Below are 11,674 nucleotides of genomic sequence, written 5' to 3'. Positions count from 1 at the left end.
TATTTAAAGATTTTCTTTATTAGAGATACTTGGGGGGACACGCAGAGGGGGAGGGAGAGGGGCAAGCAGACTCCGAGCTGAACTTAGAGCCAGACGTGGACTCAATCTCATAACCCTGAGATCATGACCTGAGCTGAAATCAAGAGTCAAACGCTTAACCGACTGAACCACCCAAGTGCCCCTAATCCAAAAATTATTATAAATAGCAGAGATAAAGGGGATATAGTCATAATGGCCATACCACTTTTGAAAGCTACAACATCTGGAATGTTTTTGTTTCCAAAAGGATTACAGTATTTTAATTAGAAAGAACAACAACACCCAAAGATTCATCACATTTAGGATGATGCCTGGTATACAGTAAACATTCAATAAAAATTGGCTCTGTAATTAACGATGGATTAAAACAATAAACAAAAATATATGAGCCCAAAATGGGAAGAAAAGCTTCAAAGAAATTTCCTAGCAATTTTCTAACTAAATAGAAAGTTGAAGCTCACGGAGAGCCGCTAGGGACTCCGCATTTTCTGGATCTATCCTCTGGGCCCGCTCTTAGTACTCAGCAGCTTGCCTCTCTTCTCCCTCCAGCTTGTAGACAAACCCTAAGGCACGTAAACTCTGCACGTCTGAAGCATCGTGACCAAGTCTCTTCACAGCCAATTTCTTCAGAACACTTGTCAGTTTGGGACAGAGGGAGGACTGGTCGCTCATCTTTAAGGCCTCTAAATAATGGTGGATGGCAGTACTTTATGATTTACAGTGAAATTCCTATAAGCGGCCATAGTAGTAGTGGATCTGATGTCTGTGATCATCGGTTATGTTCTCCAGATGAAGGGCTTTCTGGAAAACTTCTTCAGCTTTGCTACACTGGCCTGTCTCGACATACATGTTGGCCAGCTCCGTGTAGACAAATGGGAACTTGGAGTCTCATTGCACAGCTACTTTGGAATGAGATATAGCCATTGTAATAAGCCTGTCCAGTCTCAGTTTATCCTCCCCTTTTGATCTGTTGTCTGTGGCCGCCTTGATTTCGATCATTTGCGCCCTAGAGCAAAGTCCCATCTGGTGATGCAGGAACGAAGACATTGGTGTCACCTTCAAGGCCTTTTTCAAAACTTTAAGAGCTTTATCCCAGGAATTTTTCCTCCTGTGGAATTTGGCTGCGTAGCAAAGGACATGAGGTTGGGAAGATATTTGGTCCAGGATTTCTTCAATATACCTTTCCCCTTCATCTTCTGCTTGTACATCTTGAAGCTTCAACGCCAATAAAACTTTAATGTAGGCGTTACCTGGGTTCAGGGCGACAGCCTTCCTTAGCGGGCCCAGAGAAAAGCTCTTTATACACCCATGTCTGTCAGTATCATCCAGCCGGTACACTGTGATGGCATAGCCGATGTTAAGTTCTGGATTGTCGGGTTCTGCTTCCAGAGCCTTCTCAAAAGCTGCTTTTGCCGTGTGGTAATAGTTTCCTCCAAATTTCAAGAGTGCCCACCCTTTCTCACAGTCAATCTCAGGCCTGTCCAACTTGTAGTCGGAAGGACTGGGCAGTTTCTTACAGACGATCCCTATCTTGTCTAAATGCTTCTGAGCTTCCTTAAGCTGGTCCATGTGATAATACGCCCAAGCATAGTTTCCCCAAGTGACCAGACATCGCACTTCTTCTTTGTCCGAGTGCTCTCGCCGATGAGGTCTTCTGCTTGTTCCAAGCATTCTAGGGCATCTTCATGTTGGCCTTTTAGGAGTTTCACATAGGCTAGTATGTTATAAAGAGTAAGTCTGGATTCTGTGGTGACAAATTCAAGCTGCTGCCCAATGGTATTTTCTATGTCAAACAGAATGTCTTCCTTAAGTAAATTCCACGTAAAGTGACATTTTAACTCTGACAGAATGGCCTTCAAGGGGTCCTTAGGAATTTCACTGTCAAAGATAAAATCCTTTTTAAATTTTTGAAGAAATAGGTCCATTTTTAAACCTTAAACAGTGTTCTCTGCTTAGCAACCAAATTGTTCTTCAATTGGAATTTACAGTTGAAGCACTAGGCCCTTATAACTTTATATTAGTTTCCTCTGTGTACAGCTATATCCTAGAAATATTTCATTAAATTCTCATTATTTATTGCAAAACCAGTTCCGGAAAGATGGCAGGGTATTGATTTCCTTCTGGCAGTCACTAACCGACAAGTACCACCTATTTTTACAGAAATTTAAATGTTTTGCTTACTAGCCTTGAAAATTAAGAATCATAGATCTATAAACAGTCAATAACACAAAAATTCCATGTCTGTATAATGAGTAGGATTGGAAAGAAGAATAGTGAGAAATAAGAAAAAGAAGTGCACTGAAGGAGACCTGGGAGCTGTACCAATATATCATTTTTGCTGAGGGAGGAAGGAAACCCCACAGAGAGAAAAGGCCCACAAACAGACAGGAACAGTCCACCAAGAGATGGGGAAAGCAGAAGTTTGAGGAAGAGAAAAAGGAGAGTAACAGATTTCAAAGAAGATAGGGAAAAGGCAAAAGGAGGCTGAGTAATAAACTCAGTAGGTTTTTTGTTTTTTTGTTTTTTAAGATTTATATTCATGAGAGAGAGAGAGAGAGAGAGAGAGAGCACGCACACACAAGCAGGGGGAGGGGCAGAGGGAGAGGGAGAAGCAGGCTCCCCGCTGAGCAGGGAGTCTGAGGTAGAAAGAGGATCTCTGAAACTAGGAAGATGAAGGGGAAAGGAAGGGATAGGAAATATTCATTACAGGCAGCCTTCTATGTGCAAGAGCTTCTAGATAACCCTGGGGGTGGAACCCTGAAGGAGACACAGCCCTGCTTATACAGAGCTTGTAAGGAAACAGTCACAACTCAGCATGGCAGCCAAGGCCCATGGAAGTGACCCAGGAAGTGTACACAGTCCAGTGCTGCGGACGTCTGCGGCTTCGACTTGGTGAGGATCCCTCCTCGTGGATTTCGTTTCTGGAACATCCTCTCCCTCTGCTCTCGGTTCACGTGATTTGAGGTGGGTTGTCCACCATTCACTCCAGTCTGGGAAGGCTCAAGGTACTCCAGCCATTCCCTGGTCCCAGTGATTTACTCAGAGAGTCCAATTAAGATACCATTTCACTGAAATGGGACTTCACTAGAACTATGTCTCTTCCTCCTAAAAATTTTAAACTGGTAGAATATAAGTTCGGATTTGCTGGGCGCCATCTTTCCAAACTTAGGACAGCGTGCCTGAGAAGGAATCTAACAGAGTAGAAAGCAGAGCTTCAACAGGAGGAAGGACAGAAGGCGCAAGATAGTGACTTAGCAGCCTTGCCTGGATCACCCTGTCTACCCCTGAACTTCTCTTCACCTGAAGAAATAACTCTCTCTTTGTTTAAGCTAGTTTGAATAGGTTTCTACTATCTGCAATGGACAAAGTCCCGATTAATATTCCTAGTTTTATTTTTTTGTTTTTTTGATGGCAGTGGTGAGGCAGTCAGGAAAGACTTTCTAAATCTGCCACTGGCCATAGTTAAGAAATATACAGAAAAAAAAATTCCTTAAGGCTTCTCTCAAACAGAGAAGTGCCCTGCTTATGGGCTGAACAGGGTACACTGTGTGTGAGAACATGCATGTATATTTCCCTTTCCACTGCATACAGGACCCCCACCCCCACATGTATTTGTATAAATGTTTATGGGAATTGTACTATTTCCATCAAAACATTTATTGACCACCTCATGTCATCCATGCCAGACAATATTCTAGTTGTAATGGATAAAGCAGCGAGCAAGTAAGTTCAAAAAAAGGCCCTTTCTTCATGGTAATTTCATTCTAGAAGAGGTGGGAATAAAAGGAATTGAAAGAAAAGAAACATGGAAACAAATCAACAAGGAAACAAATGGACAGCATAATTCCAGATAGTGAGGAGTGTTAAAAAAAGAAAAAATCAGAGTAATGGTATTAAGTGGTGGTGGTGTGTGGGGGCGGGGGGAGGTACTTCAGTTGATTGTGAAGGAACAGCCCATGTAGAAGGGACAATTGAAATAGTAAGATCTCAACAGTGGAACAGAGGCAGTCCTAAAAGGTCTGAGGGCAGAATGGTCTAGGCCACTGCTTTTCAACCAGGGTGCTTTTGCCCACCCTGGAGACATGTGGTGATACCTGGAGACCACTGTGGTCATTGCAGTGGAGGGATGGTGCTGGCATCTGCTGGGTCAAGGCCAGGAGGCTGCTGAATATCCTGCAGCACATGGGGGGCTGCAGCCACCACGAGTTACCGAGCCCACAGTGTCCGTCAGACTGCGGTCGAGAAAGCCTGGTGTGGGCTGGGAGGCCAGCAGGTGCAAAGGCCTGATGTGGGAACAGACTCGGAGTGTTCAAGTGACAGAAGAAAGGGAAGCGTATCCGACACACAGTAAAGGGGCAGAGTGGGACCTGAGGCGTGGTAGTCTCAGGCACAGAGGTGCAGGGCTTGCAGGCCATGGGAAGGAATACTAATTTTACTCTCGTTGTAATGGGAAACCACCACAGGGAGATTTTTAAGTAGGGAAATGAGAATGTTTGATCCAGGCTTTAAAAAAAAAAAAAAATCCCTCTGGCTGCTCTGTGGAGAATGGACCATAGAGAGGTCAAGAAAGGAAGTTGGAACCTGATAGGGAAGTATTTATTCAACAAATATTTATACAGAGCATCTATTCAGAGCACTGTTCTAAGTGTTGGGATGCAGCAGTGAACAAAACAGAAAAAAAAAAAAAAAAAAAAAAAANAAAAAAAAAGAAAAAGCCCTGACTTCATGTATCTTATATTCTAATAAGGAGTCGGCATTGGGGAGGGTGTGCCATAAGAAGACCTGAAAATAATTGAAAATATAGAGTAGGTGAGATGGGTAGGAAGTATAAGGAGAAAATTAAAGCAGAAAAGGAAAAATGGGAGGCTGTCAGGGGTCAGATAGTTAAAATTTAAATAGCATGGCTAGAACAAATCTCCCTGAAGAAGGCATGAAAGCAGCTGTTGAGGGGCCACAAGGGGAGCACGAGCTGGCCAGTGCTGGGGTTGCAGTGGAGGGTAATGAGGTCTGGATGGTTATGTCTGAGACAGATCTGACAGGTCTTTCTGATGGGTTGGGTGTTAGGTGGACCAGAAGAAGAGGGAATCCAGGGTAACTCTTAAGTTTTGACTTCAGGAACTGAGTGGGTAACTCGAGAGGACTATTTAGAAATGTTACTTTTGAGATGTTGACTAGACATTTAAGTGAAGAGGCCATGAATGAAGCTGGGTATTAATGAAGAAAGTACTGGGAATGAAGAGAGTGAAATTAGAACTAGGGATATAAAACGGAATCATCGGCATGCACAGCAACTTTTTTTTTTTTAAAGATTTTATTTATTTATTTGACAGAGAGAGAGACAGCCAGCGAGAGAGGGAACACAAGCAGGGGCAGAGGGAGAGGGAGAAGCAGGATTCCTGCCGAGCAGGGAGCTCGATGCAGGGCTGGACCCCAGGACCCTGGGATCATGATCCGAGCCGAAGGCAGACACTTAACGACTGAGCCACCCAGGCGCCCCGCACATCAACTTTAAAACCATGAATTCTAGAATGAAATTACCCAAGAAGTGAGCACAGGCAGAGAAGGTCAGAACAAAGCTGTACTACACTCCAGGTCAAGCAGGGTAGGGGCAGGAAAGGAAGCCAAGCAAGAGCAATGTGTGAGGGAGCTGGAAAGCACTGGTGTCATGAGAAGAACCAATATTGTTAAAACTTCCATACTACCCAAAGCAATCTACAGATTTAATGCAGTCGCTGTCCAAATACCAACAGTTTTCACAGAACTAGAACAAATTATAATAAAATTTGTATGGAACCACCAAAGACCCTGAATAGCCAAAGCCGACTGAGGAAGAAGAACAAAGCTGGAGGTACCACAAAACCAGATCTCAAGATTTACTACAAAACTGTAGTCTTCAAAACAGTCTGGCGCTGGCACAAAAACAGACACAGAGATCAATGGAACAGGACAGAGAGCTCAGAAATAAGCCCACGCTTACATGGTCAATTAATCTTCTACAAAAGAGGCAAGAATTTACAAAGGGAAAAAAAAAAACCAGTCTCTTCAAAAAATGGTGCTGGGAAAACTGGACAGCTACTTGGAAAAGAATGAAACTGGACCACTTTCTTTTACTATACACAGAAATAAAATAGGGGTGCCTGGGTGGCTCAGTCAGTTGAATGACCGACTCTTGGTTTTGGCTCAGGTCATGATCCTCATGGTCGAGAGATCCAGCCCCGCATCAGGCTCCATGCTCAGCACAGAGTCTGCTGGTGATTTTCTCTCCCTCTCCGCATCTCCCCTTGCGCACTTGCACACGCTCTCTCTAAATAAATAAAATCTTTTTAAAAATTAAAAAATAAACTCAAAATGGATTAAAAACCTAAATGTGAGACCTGAAACCATAAAACTCCTAGAAGAAAATATAGGTAGTAATTTCTTTGACATCGGCCATAGAAACATTTTTCTAGACATGTCTCCTCAGGCAAGGAAACAAAAGCAAAATTAAACTACTGGGACTACACCAAAATAAAAAATTTTGCACAAGAAAGGGAACCATCAACAAAATGACAAGGCAATCTACTGAATGGGAAGAGATATTTGCAAATGATATATCTGATAAGGGGGTAATATCCAAAATATATAAAGAACTTATAGAAGTCAATACCAAAAAAAAAAATACTCTGATTAAAAATGGGCAGAGGACCTGAAAAGACATTTTCCAGAGAGGACATACAGATGATCAAGAGACACATGAAAAGACGCTCACCACTACTAATCAGGGATGTGAGAACAGAGTTTCCTCAAAAAACTTAAAAGAGAAATACCACTACTAGATATTTACACAAAGAATACAAGAACACTAATTCAAAGGGATACATGCACTCTTATGTTTATCACAGCATCATTTATAATGGCCAAATTATGGAAGGGGCCCGGGAGTCCACTGATTGACGAATGGATCGGGAAGATGGCGAGATACACAATGGAGTATACTCAGCCATAAAAAAGAATGCAATTTTGCCATTTGCAACAACATGGATGGAGATGGCGCTAGAGAGTCTAATGCTAAATGAAATAGGTTAGAGAAAGACAAATACCATACGATTTCACTCATATGTGGAATTCAAGAAACAAAACAAATGAACGAAGAAAAAGAGACAAAAGACCCAGACTCTTAAATACAGAGAACAAGCTGGTGGTTGCCAGAGGAGAGGTGGATGAGGGGATGGGTGAAGCAGAATATTAAAAAAAATAAAATCCATGATGTCATGAAAGCCTAAGGAAGAAATATTTATTTCAGGAAGGACAGATGGATATCGATATGTACAATGACCCTAAGAGGTTGAGTGATTGAGGACAGAGAAGAGATCACTGTTTGCACTGGAGCAAAGCTGTGGGGGACCTTGATGAGCATTTTACTAGAAAGGCAGGGATGAAAACATTACTGGTTGGGGGGACAACAGGAGGTGAAAAAGTGGATATGGGGAATATAGGCCACTCTTTTCAAGGAATTTTACTATTTAGGGAATAGACAAATAGAACTCCATCTGGAGGGAGGCTGGGGGAACTGTCAAAAGAAGTCTTAATCATGAAGTTTTTAATGGCTTAATGATAAGCCATTGGGAATGATCCAGTATCGAGGGAGAGAATGATGCCTATGGGAAAGAGTGAGGATAACTGCAAGAAAGATGGAACATGAAGCAGAAGGAAGCTATACGTCGTTAATACTCAACTCTTGATCTCCAGCCTCAAACTCCGAACCGTGGTTGCCATGCCCTTCATCATCTGTCCCATGTCTACTTCTCTAGCCTCATTTTGTGCAGTCTCCTCTCATTCATTGTGCTCCAGTCACACTGGCCTTTAAAAAAGGTTTATTTCCTCTGCCAAGTCTACCTACCTCAGGGCATTTGCACCTGCTTTTTACACCCTTACTCTGTGAATTCCTCCTAAGAGAATTCTAGGGATTACTTATCCTCATAATTCTGGTCTCAGCTCAAATGTCAGCTCTTCAAAGAGGGGTACTCCTAACCACTCTAGCTAATGCTGCACCCCCACCTTGCCAGTCATCCTGAAGTCTAGTATATCTCACTTCCCTGTCCTGCATAGCACTCATCAATATTTGCCGGGAGTTGGGAAGGAGAAGAGTGCTTTGAATCACATACAAGATTGAGGTTTTAAACTGCATGGGACTGAGTCTTTGGGAACGGGGAAGGGGCTGTCTTAATAGCTAAAAGTGACAAGAGTTAGAGAACTGGGTTAGTGGCACAACCAGTAGTAGCAATTGGACAAATAAAACCATTTTATTCTTACAATCTAATCTACTCCACGAATTGTTTTCCAACTTTTATAAAAACTAAATTTAAACCTTAATGACAATATTATCTTTAGTACACATTTAAGTTAATTTGTAAATTATTAATTTCAGTTTTGTAATTTTCATATTTATTGTCATTCTTTCTGGGTACATACGCACATATCTATGGGTGCCACGTTTTATTGATTATAGGTGCTAGACCAGAGCTTGCCAATAGAACTTTCTGCCATGATGGAAATGTTTTTATCTGTGCAGTGCAATGTGATGGTCACTAGCCACAAGTGACCACTGATCCCTTGAAATTTGGCTAGGATGGCTCAGGAACTGAATTTTACATTTCCTTTACTTTTAATTAATTTAAATGACCATATATGATTCATGGCTCCTGTATGAGACAGGACACTGGAGATACTGGGCCTGTCTGGCTTCATAGAATAAAAGGCCTCCAGCACAAGTTAGAGCCCTCCTTTAACTCAAATTGTTATTTTATTCAAGGTGAAGAGCTACATAAAATGGCAAATACAGATAGATTTGAAAAAACAACTTCATGCATATGACCTGGGCTCACTGATATTCAGCTCAATAATGCAAATGCTGCACCATTTATAATACACTATCCAGAATCAATCAGATGAATACTGGAAAACAACACAAAACAAACCCCCGCATATAACTGTACGCTGCCATTCCTCGCTAGTTTACTGCATGCCAGGCAGTGTGCCAAGCACTTCTAAATTACATTTAATTTTTATAACATTTTAGTATGTTCACAATTGTATGGATGGGGACTGAGGGACAGAGTTTAAACTCCGTGCCTGTGGTTACTCAGCTATAAAGTGGCTGACCTCAGACTCAGACCTCGTCCTGCCTGACTCAGAGTGCTTAAAGCTAATGTCTTTCAACCATAGTGCTGTACCACCTCTTTAACATAAACATCGGAAGTTGTTTTTAGAATAGTTTGCTTTAAAATACAGAATATATATAATGTATTTAAAATTCATTTTGCCTGGGGAGGCCCTAAAAAGAAAATGTGAAGGGATTCTAGAGCAGCGTAAAGAACAGCTAAGACATCTGTGTGGCTGCCCAGGGGGAAGGACAAGCCAGGTGTTTCCAGATCTCAGGTGAAGAAAGTGATGGCTTCAAATATGAGCTCTCAGTCAAAAGTCCCAACATTCTACATTGTTGCAGCTGTGTTAGATGGAGCCACTTCTCACCAGGACTTGCTGTGCAGAGTGCTTTAGATAAGAAGTGGCAGAGGGATTTATTTCTTGAAGGATGATTAGTGGCTCTCTCAAACAACAACAGAGCTAGGTAAATAAAGTGATCTGGGGGCACCTGGGTGGCTCAGTCGGTTAACCACCTGCCTTTGCTCAGGTCATGATCCCAGAGTCCTGGAATCGAGCCTCTCATCCAGCTCCCTGCTCAGCAGGGAGCCTGCTTCTCCCTCTCTGTCTGCCTGCTGCTCCCCCTGCTTGTACTCTCTCTCTCTCTCTGTCTCTCTCTGTCAAATAAATAAATAAAATCTTTGAAAAAAAAAAAAAGTGACCCGAAGGAAGGGCAGTGATCTTAGTTATCAAAGATAAAATTATCATCAAGAGAAATGCATTAAAATACTTTACTCTTACAATCCAATAAAGACTTCCTCATACAACCTGATGACCTTTCAACATACTTCCTCAACTTCTGATCTTTCCCCTGAATTTCAGACTTAAGGAATTTTTAGTTCACATCTTCAATTAGAAGTTCAGCTGCCATCTGAAATAAACATATCCAGTACAGAAACCTGGACTCCTTGATTCTGTTCCTCCTGTCTTCCCGATCTTGTTTGGCAAATAACCTAGGAGTAATCTTCAATCCCTCCATTCCTCTTGTCTTAACCCCTCAACCAATCCAGTACAAAGTTGTGTTAATTCTACCACATCTCAAATCTTTTCTGCATTTCCACTGCTGTTTTCCTAGTCTGAACTACAATCGCCTTTCCTTGGGGCTGGGGCCAAAATCTCTTCTCCCTGCTTCCTGTCTTAATTCCCCATAGGGTCCTAGTAAACTTTTGAAACTGTAAACCAGATCATGTCAGTTTCCTGCTTACAATCTCCCAGTGGATACCCAGCACCCTTAGGTATCAATCCAGCCCTTGCCATGTCCCACAGGTCCCTAAAGGACCCAGCCTTGCCTACCCATCTGATCTTTTCTCTCCTACTCTCCTCATTCACCGTATTTGAGACATACTGACTTTTCTTCTATCTCAAACACATCAAGTTTAAGGACTTTTATACCTGCTGTTTTTACTCTACTTGGGATGCTCTGCTTCTGAATTTTTGCATGACTAGCTCTTTCCTGTTACTCACTCAAATATACCCTACCCAAGAGGCTGCTGGGGCAGAGCTATCTAAAACGGCCCCCTCCATTCTAGGTCACTCTCTTAGCCCATTACACTATTTTATTTTCCTTGGAGCTCTTATCACTTTCTGAATTATGTTGATTATTTACTCACTTAGCTATTGTTTATTTCTCCCATTTAAATATAAGCACCATGAGAATAGAGACCTTATTGTGATTTAATTTTTTCACCTCTGTGTCCGCAGCATCTATTATTCTAGGCAGATAATGGAAGCTCAGTTAATAAATATTTGTTGAATGAATGAAAATGTAGATACATACTGGCAACTTCTGGCACGTCCAGCCCAGAGGTTAGGCTTAGCATAAAAAGCACCTGGATTCCAGATGAGGAATTCCTGCTAGCTAGTTCTAACCTTCCTGCTAATGGCTCCAGACTTTTTCCCATTTAGTCTTCCCTATCCCGCTTGGCTTTATGTCTTGGCATGCTGTCTAGCCCTATGTTTGGATTCTGGAAATAGGTTTTGGATTGTCTTCTATGGTCCTGACTGGGAAACCTGGTATGATTATCCCTTGGTGGCTAGTGGTTTCTCTCTCTGGTGCAAGTGCACCAAAATCATGGGAGGACAACCCCTTCACAGCCTGCCCAGATCCCTGCCAATATGGGCTTACCAGCCGCCTGCCCATGCACCCAGTACAATGCCCCTCTGCTTCTGTCCTGAAGGTCGGCCCTAGCCCAGCCCAAGGAGGCTGAGGAGGGCTGTCCCGGGGAATGTGATTGTGGCCATGAGATCTCAAAGGTACATTCAGTCAGTTACTGAAGTGCTTTGCCCAACTCTGGAATTTGTACACAACCGGATGCCCTGCTAAGTTTTACTTTTTAACTTTGTCCAGTTAGTTTTTAAACTTTGTCTCTGGGAAGCCGGCAGAGAGAGGCTCTTGTGTCTGAAAGCGGCAACATTTATCTTTAGGCAATTTTGATTTCTAGCCAGGAAGGAGCAT

At 42.4% G+C, this 11,674-nt stretch overlaps 1 pseudogene; it reads right to left on the bottom strand.

The window, feature by feature from the left end:
* Positions 1 to 367: 367 nt before the first annotated feature.
* On the bottom strand, positions 368 to 1,964 carry LOC100476033 (annotated as a pseudogene).
* Positions 1,965 to 11,674: the final 9,710 nt, after the last annotated feature.

Source organism: Ailuropoda melanoleuca, chromosome 6, assembly GCF_002007445.2.
Source record: "Ailuropoda melanoleuca isolate Jingjing chromosome 6, ASM200744v2, whole genome shotgun sequence".
Classification (NCBI taxonomy): domain Eukaryota; kingdom Metazoa; phylum Chordata; class Mammalia; order Carnivora; family Ursidae; genus Ailuropoda; species Ailuropoda melanoleuca.
Note: the sequence above shows the minus strand (reverse complement) of the source record. Positions and strands in the feature narration are given on the sequence as shown.